Source organism: Nomascus leucogenys, chromosome 16, assembly GCF_006542625.1.
Source record: "Nomascus leucogenys isolate Asia chromosome 16, Asia_NLE_v1, whole genome shotgun sequence".
Classification (NCBI taxonomy): Eukaryota; Metazoa; Chordata; class Mammalia; order Primates; family Hylobatidae; genus Nomascus; species Nomascus leucogenys.
Window position 1 is genome coordinate 37,340,365 of NC_044396.1, and position 13,134 is coordinate 37,353,498.

The window sequence follows — 13,134 nt, forward strand, 5'->3', positions numbered from 1 at the left end:
GGTTCAGAAAACTCAGAAGTAGCTATGGTTCTGTGAACACGGACGCCAGGCTGGAGCTCCTGCTGCAGCGGGGGCCCCCAGAATTGGTTGGGAACCCTGCTGTGCTGAAGGAGGGGCCACAGGTAGCTCATCTGTGCATATGGGTAAGGCCTGCAGAAGTACACACTGTTTCTGGACAGGTGCGGGCACGCGGAAGGGCAAGCTTCATTCATCCGGTGCTCATTTAGCTGTTTCTTCATTGTTCGGTGGGTGTTCATTTTGTCAGGAGAAGTAAAAAAATGATGTTGCTTCCAAAGTCCCACATGAATCTATTTTTCTTTTTATGTTACAGTTTTTGCGATACACATACTTTGAAGAAATTGCTGGAGATGGATCCTGTAGATGACTTCTTATCTAAAGACAATGACATTAGAAACACAGCTGTCTTACCAAAAAGGACCCACACACTCCCGTCCTGTAAACAAGGCTCTGTGTGCCTGGCACAGGCATGGCTGCTCTTATTTTTAACTGCTTTTGTGTGAGAATACAAAGAGAAATATTACGTAAAGAGCAGGATGTTTTGGACATCCACTTCTACTGCATTACCTAATCCCATGACTGCAGATTTCACGAGATTCATCTGCAGGTGTTGAGAGCCTCAGAAATGTGTACCACAGGCATTGGTAATAAGAGCAAAGTTGAAAACTCCACAAGTGATATTGGAGATGCCAGAGGTAATTGTGTGTCTTCTTGGACTGGAATGATGACACCAACTCAGTACAGCAGATTCCATTTATGGAAGTTGGGTTCTAATTGTGTCACCTGGGGGAGTTAGCTCACTTTTTTGGGGGGTTGGTTTCCACGTCTGTGAATTGGGAAAAGCGATGCACCCTGTGACCCACGTATTACAGTCACACGAGATGTCAGGTAGAAGGACTGTGGAACTCTGGGTGCCGCCCGTATGAGGTTATTCATATTTGGAGCTTTGAACTTTTTCTCAGAGCATGCTCTTCCCTCTGACTCAATGGTCACAACAACCAATGAGGTGCCCAGGTTTCACCAATGAAGACTCACTTCCAAGGTCAACTTAGTGGGAAGCTGAATGTGGAACTGCCCTCTCTCAGCTCCTGTTTGAATCCTTCTTCTATTACTCGAAACGACAGGGGCTATAGGTTAAGATTAAAGTGCAGCTCCATAACTGTTCCTTCGAAGAATAGAAGCAGCCAAGGTGGCTCATTGTCTTAATGACTACTCTGGAGGACAACGTGAGCATCGCTCATTTACTCCAGCCAGGAGGCACAGTGAAGAGGGGAGCATCATGGTGGAGAAACAGGCAGCCTGTGCTGAAACCTTAGCTTCCTCCATCTGTGTGACCCTGTGCAGTTATATAACCAGTCTGCGACTCAGTTTCCTCATTTGTACTCATAGGGCTCTAGGGAGATTTAAGTTAGATGACATATGCAAGCCACCCAGACCATGCTTGGCACATAGCAATAAAACACTGCTAATTGTTCTGTTAGTATTAAAGCTTATCTTATGGGTTAGGAAACTGAGGCTCAGGAAGTAAAATGACTTGCTCAAGATTCAGTCTAATGCAGCTAGTCTACAGGTTTCTCTCTTAAACACGATACTGGTTTAAACCTCACAAGCAAGGCTGTAACACAGGAGGAAACCTCAGAAAGCCTGCTGTTCTCTGCTGAGGACAGAGTTTTGTCCTCTTTTGAGGTAGTACTACCCCTTTAGGCTTCTCCAAGATGAAGGCCAGTGAAATGCTGGGATCATTATGAGCAAAACCCTGAGGATTGCCATTTGCAGGAGCTATCATTTATTCTGACATCCATTCTGAAGTCTTCACATCTTACTCAAGGAAATCAGATACAGACCACAAATGAATAGTGCTACTGCATAACAGGGCAAAGACTTTCCTTTTTTCCTTTCTAAAACTCACCAAGATAAAATATTTTTCTTGAAATCATATGCCCGTAATTCTCACTAACTATTTGGCAGAAAGTGACCATGGTCTGAGGGTGACATTGATTTTTATTTCAACCGATTTTTGTAGGGGTTTGGGCCATCACTCTTGCTTTGCGCAGTGTACGCTGACTTCTAGTTCTGGTGAGCCGACTTGATTGCAGGCTCTTCTGCCAAGCTGTTGTGGCAGCTCCATGTTGGCTCCTGCCTTGGTAGCTATGAAGTCAGAGAACACTGTGGGACAGTTGTATTGACACACTCTTTTGGGAGGGGAAGGAGGGGGGCTTATGTGTTAAATTAGGGGTTCTCAACTTTGGCACTGCTGACATTTGGGACCAGATCCTTCGGAGTTGTGGGGTAAGGGCTACCTGTTTACCATAGGATGTTGAGTAGCATCCCTGGCCTTTACTCACTGGATGATGATAGCACACACACCCCACAGTTGTGACAAACAAAAACTTCTCCAGACATTGCTAAATGTCTCCTGGGGGGAATATCACTCACAACTGAGCACCACTATGTTAAAAGCCTGGAGTCTTAGGCTTTTCCAGGGTGATCAGAGACATGGAGGATTTTAGGGTCCCAGGCTAGGTAGACATGGAGGATTTTAGGGTCCCAGGCTAGGTAGACATGGAGTAGTTTGGGAGGCACTCCTTGATAGGTTTATTTGCATATTAAAACATATCCTGATTACCTGTGTTGGCTACGTTAGCAGCATAGTTCTTCAATTTGTGGCATAGCTGTCCTTATAGAAAAACAAAATGGTTACTTCAGTTTGGGTTTTTGAATGATCTTGTACACCTGGAGGTATGTTGGGCTATGTTTCTCACTATTTACAAAAACCTGTTATGTGTAAATACATCTGATGCTTACCCATATCATCCCCAGTCCTGTAGAAACAAATTCAGCAAAAGAGGAGGAGAAGCCTGGAATAGTGGAATACTTTAACCGTCACACCAGGACTGTTGTGTGGTTTTCTTTTCTTCTGCCCTGGTTTCTCTAAGCTCAGAATGTGTTTGCAAGGCTGGTCTAGGTCTTCCTTCTTGCCTTTACTGGGCAGAACTAAGATAATGGGAATGAAAAGGGGAAGCAGAAGAAAAGGATGGGCAGGATCTCCCAGGCAGAATCGACACTCCAGTCCAGTGCTCCTGCCACTTCTCTTGGCCCCGCTGCTCCCTGGGTGTGTGTATGTGTGTATGTTTCTGTGAATGAGTGTATGTGCACATGTATGTCTGCATGTGTGTGCACATATGTCTGTGTGTGCTTGTATGTGTCTGCATGCGTGTGCATGCATGTGTCTGTGTGGTTTGGACTTGGCGTGTTAGTCCCAGGCGGGCCTTGCCATCCAGAAAAGAAGAAGGCAGTTAGGAAATGCACTTAACTGCTGCGGGGAAGAGAGAGTTGTTTTGTGGAGCTTGTTTCAAATGGGTTTTGTTTTGAATCTACAAGTTCATTCAAATTCAATCACAGCAAAATTCACAGATTGTGATGTCATGCGGATTGAAACCAAAAAAGGCTGTATAGAATGCTTTCTGCCAGATTTTACTCATGGCTTCAGGAAACTCCCCCACCCACCAGTCTTTTTTCTTTTTTTCCTTTGCATTGTGAGCCAAGACTTAAGGGTTGTGCCTTACTGAGCCTCACTTCCATTTACAGAGTTTTCTTTTTTTTAACAGCCCTTGGGCCTGCGGCCTGACATCTGTGCTGCGATTTCACTAAGCTCCTATCACTCTGCTTTGCTTCCACAATAAAAAGAGAATAGATCCTTCTAATTGTACAGACACCAACATTGTCTAGGGCAGGGGGAGGGTTGGGTAGAGAAGGAATTTATCAATCATGAACCTAGTCCACCTGTTTATTGTTATTAAGCTAACTGCATGGAGAAGTCACCCTCAATCCACAAGGAAGGCCCCTCGGAAGTGGCTGTTACTACTGGGCCTGCCTTCCTTCCCCATGAAGTGACACTTGCATTCCTCTGGCCTCTTGGCAGATGGAAACCTCACTCATGTCATCCCTGTGTGGTGGCTTGGACTTTGGTAGTCCAGCACTGTTATGGGATGACTTAAGGAAGGGCTATGCCCTGGGTCTGTTTAAGGGAAGGTGTGGGCCTCTGGCTCTTAGGATAAGGAAGGAGCGGGAGCTGGCGTGACCTTTCATTCATGTGTGTCGGCCATGCTGGGGCTGTGGCTGGGAGCACACCAGTATGGCCTCCCTGGACACAGCCCTCTGTGGACAGTAACTGGACCCTTTTGGTCTGGATTGGATTAGAACTAAGATTACATTCGACTCCCTGTGGTGAGTCTTTTTCTAGCTAGAGAAACCTAAACCACCTTCTCCCAGTGTGATTCTTGAGTGACACCAACGTGTAAGAGTGTTAGTTCAAACTGTCAGGCACAGGGAGTGGAATCTCAGTGTTCCCACGAATGAATGAATGGATAAATATAGAAGTGGCATAGGAGTCAAATTTACTTAATTTCTTGTCTCAGTCTAGACCACTGATGGGCTGAATTCCTATGAGTGGGGACGAGACCCTCAATCTCCCCATGCCACTCGGGGGCTCCTCACCTTGTGCCTTGCCTTGAGGTCAGTGGCGGTTCAAGGACGATCTCGACCTTTCGAGAGTCGTGAATTCCTTCTTCTTGCTGCTGTGACACTGTGTTATCTCTTATCACAATGCTCACTGTTTTGTCTTGTATGTTTTCATCCATGTCCTCTCCCAATGCTTCCTTTCAGAACGCGAGCTTCTCCAGAGAAGCTGTGGCTTCCCGCATCTCACATCTGCGCTCAGCACGCTGATTTGAAACTCTCTCAGTAAGTGTGCCAATGAAGTTTTGTTGATAAATAATTAAGAAATAAGTGAGAATAGTCTCTCTGGTGCACGAGCCTTCCTATTCGCTCTCAATGAATTCTTGGTTTGAAAATGCAGTGGTGTGGTAGACCAGAAACAAGGTCAGAACTCCAGTACAGAATAGACAGGTGAGTACTTTAAAGTGCAAAAAAATTACAATGGAATAATTATCATATTATTTAACCTGCATTAATCAGTTTCTTCCCCTCCTCCTTTCACTCCTCCTTTTCTTCCTTTCTTCTTCTTTCATCTTTTTATTGTTTTACAGCTTCTTCCTCTGAACAGACTGTATTCAATCTTTCAGGAACTCAGATTTATTCAATAAATAGTTATTGGGGCTCTGTGCAGCAGCTCCTGCCTGTAATCTCAGTACTTTCGGAGGCCAAGGCAAGGAGGATCGCTTGAGCCCAGGAGTTTGAGACCAGCCCAGGTAAGGTAGCAAGACACCGCCTCTACCAAAAGTACAAAAATTAGCCAGACGTGGTCGTGCATTCCTGTGGTCCCAGCTACTCCGGAGGCTGAGGTGGGAGGATCACTTGAGCCCAGGAGGTCAAGGCTATAGTGAACCAAGATCATACCACTGCTCTCTTGCCTGGGTGACCCTGTCTCAAAAAAAAAAAAGGCTATTAGGCACCAATCACGTGTAGGACACCCTGTTAGATGCTCTGTGCGTCACATCCCCCCAAAACTTATACAATTGAATTTTTACAAAAGGTACACCGATGACTTAAATATCAAATGAGTACTCACTTGCTCACTCAGGGTCCTGTATATCAGTCAGGATATGAGTTTTCTTGGCAGAAAACGCTCTCAACCTGGGTGCTGTGAAGAGAGCATAATGAAGGGAATATTTACCGAGCTGTGAGCAGGCTTAGGAAGAGCAGAAGAAATAGTGCAGGACCTGGGGTGCACGGAAGGAGGTGCAGGTTCCTGCCCGAGCTGCACTGCCCATGGGAAACTGGAGGACAGAGGGCAGCCAAGGGGAGTGGGGGGTGGCCCCAGAGCACCAGACAGAGTGGGCAAGGCTGAGGGGTGGACCTGAGGGGCCCTTTGGTAAAGGTGGCAGTGGTGACTGGCCTGAAAACACACACTTGCCAAGACGGTCCTGTCCACGGAGCCCTGGAAGGTGGAGGAAGGTGGCAGGTGGCAGGTGGCAAGTAGAGTCCTCTCTAAGAAGCAGAGCGCCAGGTCTCAGTTGCTGCTTGGACTTCAGAGTGGAGAAAGGAGAAGAAGCCAGGGGTTTCTGAGTTTTGATTTAAGTAAAACCAGATAAATAAACCTTTACCCTAAAGTTAACAAATGGAGGATATGAAAGGACGAAGAGAGTTCCAGGGGAAAGACAGGGAGTTGGTTTTAGCACTTCTGAAATGGAAGTGTGGTGGGACATCTGATAGGCACCAAAACTGGGGAATGGACCCAGTGCTGGGGATCAGCCAGTCATTGACCTCACTGGGGGTGGAGGGGGTCTCACTGGGGACAAGGGGCATCCCTGCAGAAGCTTGTCCTCTGCAGAGGACTGCAGATTTGATTTTGAGTTGGAGGTTTGGTTAGAATTTACCCTGGTAGAGAGCAGGAAAGAGTTTAAACCTCCTTCAGAAGCCAAGATCTGTAGGACTGGCTCCCCAGGCTGGGTTTGGGAGAGTCCACAGCAGGCAGGGGCTGGGGAGGCTCCCGAGAATGAAGGTGGCTGAGGACGGAGGTCGCGGTGGAAGAGGAGGTTAGCACCAGTTGTAGAGGTTTCCAAGGTTAATGCACGTGAACTTTTTCACACAAGGCAAAAGTGAGGGACCACAGGGACAGCAAGGTTTTGAACAGAAAACTTACACTATACTGTGAGGGTGTTTGATGGGCACTGTGATTGTCTGCTGACTGGGCGGGGATGGGCTTCTGGCTGGCTGGTTCACTGTTTGTCTGCAGAGCAGGCGGACAACACCCAGAGCTCTGTTGCAGAAATTAGAATACAAACCATGCAAGAAAGGAATGAGTTAAGGAATGAGCCTATGGGGCTCTGTAATGAGACAGTGATGCTATCTTTGGTAGAAATTGGAGAGTAAAGGGGGCTGAGTTAAGGGAAGGTGTGGCCCTCTGACCCTTAGGATAAGGAAGGAAGATCATGCATTTCCTTGTCAATGCACCAAATTTGAAATGATGATGTGAAATTCAAGGGGAGATGTCTAGTTACAGCTGGAAGAATGCACCTAGAACTTGAGAAAAATGTCAAGGCTGTAGCTTCAAATTTCAAAGTCAGTCCTATTAGTGTAAAGACAATTGCTGAAGAATACAATCTGCAGAGACAACTGCAAAGGGCAAGGTCTCAGCTGCAGGGTTCGCCCACAGTCAGGTGGGAGGCGAGATGGTGCGTTCCCACAGAGAAGCAACCAAGCACTGAGAGGAGCCGGAACAGGCTTGCCAGCAAAAGCATGACACGATTTTTGACCAGTTCTGAAGAGACACAACTAATCTGCTATAGACCTGCCACTGGTAAAACGTGCCCAGCCTGTTGGCAATGCAAATCGGTAGGTCAGGGACCCAGTTCATGAGGATTTTCCAGTTAGTCTCTGATGACAGCTTTTCCACGAACAGACTTCAAAGCTGTATGTTATGAGGTAAAAGTCATTGGCAGATAAGGAAGTCTCGCTGTGCTCATTTCTATCTCAGAAGAGGGCCCAGATGTAAGTAAGTTCCTCTCTGGACTTTGGAGATACAGACACAGGCATGGGGAGTTGGGCTCGGGGAGTAGAGTATGCTCATGCTAGTTCTGTGAGAATCTTCATCTCTTGTCTGGTTTAATGTTATTTTAAAATAGTGTTTGTAGTTTAATCATTTTTTGAGATCTTGCTACTAGATTTTTAAAATCTGTTGTTAGAAGCCAGGATAATTTGCTCATATAATTGTTTTTGAAACAGATCTAACGCAAGACATTTTGTCCTGGTGAAGCTGAGCTGTGCATCTGCTGAGCTATGGGCAGACACTAAGAAGGACCCCAGCTGATTAGCAAAGTTGTGCCCTTGCCAGGAATTGGATCTGAGGCACATGTGGCCATCCTCATGACTCAGGGGAGGTGGGGACTGAAATCACTGTGGGCTGAAGAGGCTGGCTGGAAGCCGGCCTGCATGCTGCTGAGATAAGCAGTTCTCTCCCAGCCAGCAACATATGCCTCCCTGTCCCTGGGGAGTGGGCCCCAGCTTCCTCTCCTCACCCCCCTCCCTCCCACCCCCCAACTCCCCCACTCCCTGGAGGCCCTGAGCTATCACAGCCCTTCCCTGGGAGAAGCCTGGCCCAGCCCCGTTTTGGCCTGCAACTAACACATTGCGTACACCGTTATCTCTTCACTTAAGTCCTGAAAGGGGTCAATAAAGTTACTCAAGAAGGACTGGGAGGCTCAGCCAGATCCATTTCAGATTGTGATGTTACAAGTTCTTGGACTCTTGACTCTGGCAAAAAGCAGAAACAAACAAAAAAAGATTTCGATCATCATAATTACTGTAAAATTAAAAACTGTTTTCAGCAACCATGGCCACAGGCCGCTTGAAGCCGGTGACTGGTAGGAACTTGGGATTGTAAAAAAAAAAATAGTTCCTGCCTTCTCCTTTTTATTACAACTCAGCTAGCAACGACTGTGTAGGCGGCGGGCGATCAGAAATAAATGTCTGACTTGGATTTTGAGTCTCGCTTCAAAGCACACTGCCTGCCTGCTGACCCAGCTCCAGTTTTTACAGGGACAGCAACTAGGTGTCGTTTGGGAACTGACAGGGCCGCTCCGGGGCTGCGCCTGGGAGCTTGCTGCTTTGCAGGTCTCTGCTGATCAGAAAGCCGCCAGCTGTCCTGCTTCCCGGGCTATTCCCGGAACAGCATAGAAACGCATCTCTTTTCTTTTGCTTTTTTTTTTCCCCGAGTCATTTTATTCTTCTTTGATTCCTTCTCCTCCCTCCTCATTCCCTTTCTTTTGTTTTTACAGTCCCCTGTAATGACTAATTGGCAGTGTTTCCCAGCTTTTTTATGTTTCTCTTGCTCTGGTTACAAGTCGTACTAACGCAGTAATACCCACAGGGACCTATAGACAGCCAACATTTCCACATGATATACAGCATTCCCCTTTCTTTCAAAGTGTAAAACATTTACAAGGAAATGTACAAATGTATTAGGAACATTTCCCCGGCCGGTCATTAGCTCGCGCCCTCCCCGCGCCCAGGGTGCCCCCGCCCGGCGCCTCCGCGGTCCCCTCCCGCGCGCACCTTTCCGAGTGCCAGTGGGGCGGCCCCGAGACCGCAATTGCTCTGGCCCGGATTGACGAGCCTCCGATGCCCATTTACTGCGCGCGGCAGCCACTCTGGAGCCGCGGCACATCTGGATGGAGTCAGCTGCTGAGCGCCAGGGGCCAGCGCGGCCCAGCCAGCGGAGCGCGGCGGCGAGCTCTAGGGAGGCCGGCGCCCGGGCCGCCTCCGCGGCCGACCCCCTGTCCCCACCCGGGCAGGATTTCCTGATGTAAACACAGCGGCTCTGCGAGAACAGAGCTGCTCTCCTGAATGTGTCATTTAGTGTTCTTTATCTGCTTGGGGTCAGAATAGCGACTTAGAAAAACAGCAGTCTTGCTTTGAATTTAAACAGCGAAGAAGCCAGAGGGTCCTGTTCCGTATGGGGGGAGGGAGAGGCCTGGAAACCTAGCTTCTGCTTTCGTGTTTACTTGTTCCACTTTATGGTAATTTGGGGGCTAATTTCATTATCTACAGCCAAATTGGAAACAAGATGCTGTTTCTGTGAATGGTGCTAAAGGCAGGTGGGAGTTTCTGTGCAGTAGGTTGAAAGTTCCAGAGGCCCCACCAGTGCCTGGCAGGCCCTCGCCCTGGTGCAAAGTGTTCGGACAGTGACTTTCTCAGGCGGAAGCGACTGCCCCGCTGGTGGCAGAAAGAGCATCGCTTTCTGTCATTGAGTACCAGCCAGGAATGTGCTTCCATCCTAGGTTTCCAGAAAGGCTCTGCTCTTGGGGGCTGAAGGGACAGGTTTCCTATCCCAGACGGTGGGATGTGTTTCCTCTCCTATTTTTAAAGGAATGGGAACAGCTCCTCCGCTGTGTCTGGCGGCAGGCTGGTCCCTTTCTCCATTTAGCTGTGAGGGTGGGCTTTCCTCTTTCTGTGACAGGGAATGGGATCTTAAGGATTTGTGGTTCTGAAGGTTCATTAAAGTAGAAGTCAGCCGATGATAAAGCATGATAAAGTCATTTTGAAATAGATGGTAGAGAGGGAAAATACAAAATGATGGCAGAGTTTGTGTTGTCATCACCAATAATTAAAATGAAATGTAGATGTGTTTCCAGTTCAGTCACAAACCATTTAAACCGTCGCGTCTAGAAAATTTCAACTGGCGGCATCATCCTCAGATACTGGCAGAGCTTCCCTAACCCTCAAGTAGGGACGAGGTTTGCAAAAGTCTTTAAATGGAAATCAGGAGGCCATGTGTGCATATCTGAGGGTAGAATTTGGCCAATATGCAGGATATGAACAGGCCTGGGAGAAGCTCTGGGCTGCTGGTGTAAGATTTCAGCAGTGCAGCTTCATGGAGAGATTTGTCACAATGTTTTCAGTCTTCTGCCACAGACAATGGTTGGACTTCAGGAGCACTTTTCTGTTGGAAGAATTAGGGTACAACACCGAACTTCGCAGTCACTTCTGTGTTAACGAAGGGGTCAGTCAAAGCCAACTCTTACTGTGTTGGGGGATTAATCACCAATGAATTGGTTAATAGAGAACACTTTTTCATCCCACACACTGCATTTTGATGAATTTGCCAGAAGGTGGGCCAGGACTGCTGGAGAGAACCAGGGTCCGACTTGGCCAATTGGCTGTTAGCAGATCTGCGTGGTGGTTTGATAAGGAGATGGGGTCAAAACCAGTTAAGACGAGGTTTATTTACAGCAATTCCCCCCGTGCCTGCAAAGGCAAATATAGGATTGGCTCTGAGCTCCCTTCACGTGCCGATATACTAATGTCACAACTAGGATATCGATATTGACACAATCCACTTACCTTATTCAGTTTTACTTGCACTCATTTATGTGTGTGATTATTTGTTCTGTATGATTTTATCACATGTGTAACTTCCTACACACACCACAGCAGTCAGGAAAATAGTTCCATCTCCACAGGTATCTCCCCTGTAACCGTTTTATAAAAGGCCGCATCCACTTCCACCCTGCCTGTGCCTTCCCTACCCCTCCTTTTCTAATCCTTGCCACCATGAATTTGTTCTCTATTTCTAAATTTTAGCCATACCAAAAATGTTATATAGAGAGAATCCCACAGTGTAACCTTTTGGGATTGTCTTTTTTTTTTTTTTTTTTTTTTTTGCTCAGCGTGATTTCCTGGAGATCCATCCAAGTTGTTGCATGCAACAATGGTTTCTTCTTTCTGTTGCTGAGTAGTGTCCCAGCACTACTCAGTGTTTGTCTGAATCACAGTGCGTTTAGCCACTCACCAGTGGAAGGACATATAGGCAGATCCCCACTTGTTGCTATTACAAATGAAGCTGCTACAAATTTTATGTGTAGATTGTTGTGTGAATATCATTTTCATTTCTCTGAGATAAATGTCTAAAAGTACTATTGGTGGGTTATATGGTAGCTTAATGTTTAACTTTATTGGAAACTACCAAACTGTTTTCTGGAGTGGCTGTTCTACTTTATATTCCCACTAGCAATGTATAAGTGACCCAGTTTCTCTGCATCCTTGCCAGCATTGGTATTGTCTCCTTTTATCATTTTAGCCATTCTGGTAAGTGTATAGCAATATCACTGTGGTTTTAATTTTTTATTTCCCTAATGATTAATGATGGTGAACATTTTCTCAGATGCTTATTTGCCACGTGTATATCCTGTTCAGTAAAATACCTCTTTATGTCTTTTACTTATTTTCTAATTGAATGTTTTAGATGTTGAGTTTTGAATGTTCTTTATATGCTCTAGGTACTAGTCCTTTGTCAGTTGCTTTGTCAATATTTTCTCCAGTCTATAGCTTGTCTTTTTATACTCTTCACATGGGCTCTTACAGAGCAAAAAACCTTTTTAATTTTAATGAGATCCAAGTTATCAATATTCCTTTTATGGATGTGCTTTTGATTTCAAGTCTAAGAACTCTTTGCCCAACTTGAGATCCTGAAGATTTTCTCATAATTCTTTGTCTAAAAGTTCGTAGTTGTACATTTTACATGTGTGCCTATGATTTAGTTTGAATTAATTTTTGTGTAAGAGGCTTAGGTTTAGCTTCTTTTTCTTTCTTTCTTCTTTTGTCTCTACATGTCCAGTTGTATCAGTACTATTTTGTGAAAAGACTAGCTTTTCTTCATTGAATTGCTTTCACACCTTTGTAAAAAAATCAGTAGAGGGCATTTGCCTGGTTTTATTTCTGGGTTCTCTATTATGTTCCATTAGTCTATGTGTCTGTCCTTTCAGCAGTACCATACTGTCTTGATTATTGTAGCTATAAGACTTGATATTAGGTACATTGCTTCCTCCTACTTTATTCTTTTTCAAGATTATTGTACCTTTGTCTTTCTACACAAATTTTAGAATAAGCTTGTCTGTATCTACAAAAAAATCCTTGCTGGGTTTTGATAGAAATTGTATTTAACCGGTAGACCCATTTGGGGAGACTTGACATCATTACTAATGTTGATTTTTTTTCAATTCACGAACATGGTATGTCTCAGCATTTACTTATGTCTTCTTTTATTTCTTTCATCAGCCTGTGTAATATACAGTACAGAGCTTCTGTTCAAGCTTCGCTAAGTGTATATCCAAGTATTTCATTTTCTTTTGTGTGCTTATAAGTGGTAAAATGTTTTTAATTCCAATCACCACCTGTTCATTGTTAGTACACAGAAATGCAATTGAGTTTTCAGGGCTGATCTTGTATCCTGTGACCTTGCTGAACTTACTTCTTACTCTAGATATTTTCTTTGTAAATTTTTTGGAGATATTACCCTTAGGCAATCATAACGTCTGCAAATGCAGACAGTTCTTATTTCTTCTTTTCCAGCATGCCTGCCTTTTATTTCTTTTGCTTGCTTTTTCAGTGGCTAGAACTTCTAGTACTATGTTAAATAACAGTGGTAGAGCCTTGCCTTGTTCTTGATCTTAGGGGGAAAGCATTCAGTCTTTTACCATTAAGTATAATGTTAGCTGTGGGTGTTTTTTTTTTTTTGTAGATGCTAGACACTTTTTTATCAAGTTGGGGTAATTTTCTTCTGTTTCTAATGTCTATTTTTATCATTAATAAGTGTGGGATTTTGTCAAATGCTTTTTTTACATCAATTAATATGATTTTTCTTATTTGCTTGTTGTT

At 45.2% G+C, this 13,134-nt stretch overlaps 1 long non-coding RNA gene across 1 annotated transcript in view; it reads left to right on the forward strand.

Moving 5' to 3' along the window:
* Positions 1-4,434: 4,434 nt before the first annotated feature.
* The window catches only part of LOC115830635, a 148,602-nt gene continuing 139,902 nt past the window's right edge, over positions 4,435-13,134 (forward strand). The window contains exons 1-2 of the long non-coding RNA XR_004026163.1: positions 4,435-4,533; positions 4,684-4,926. This is a non-coding gene — a long non-coding RNA (uncharacterized LOC115830635). The remainder of the gene's footprint in view (positions 4,534-4,683; positions 4,927-13,134) is intronic.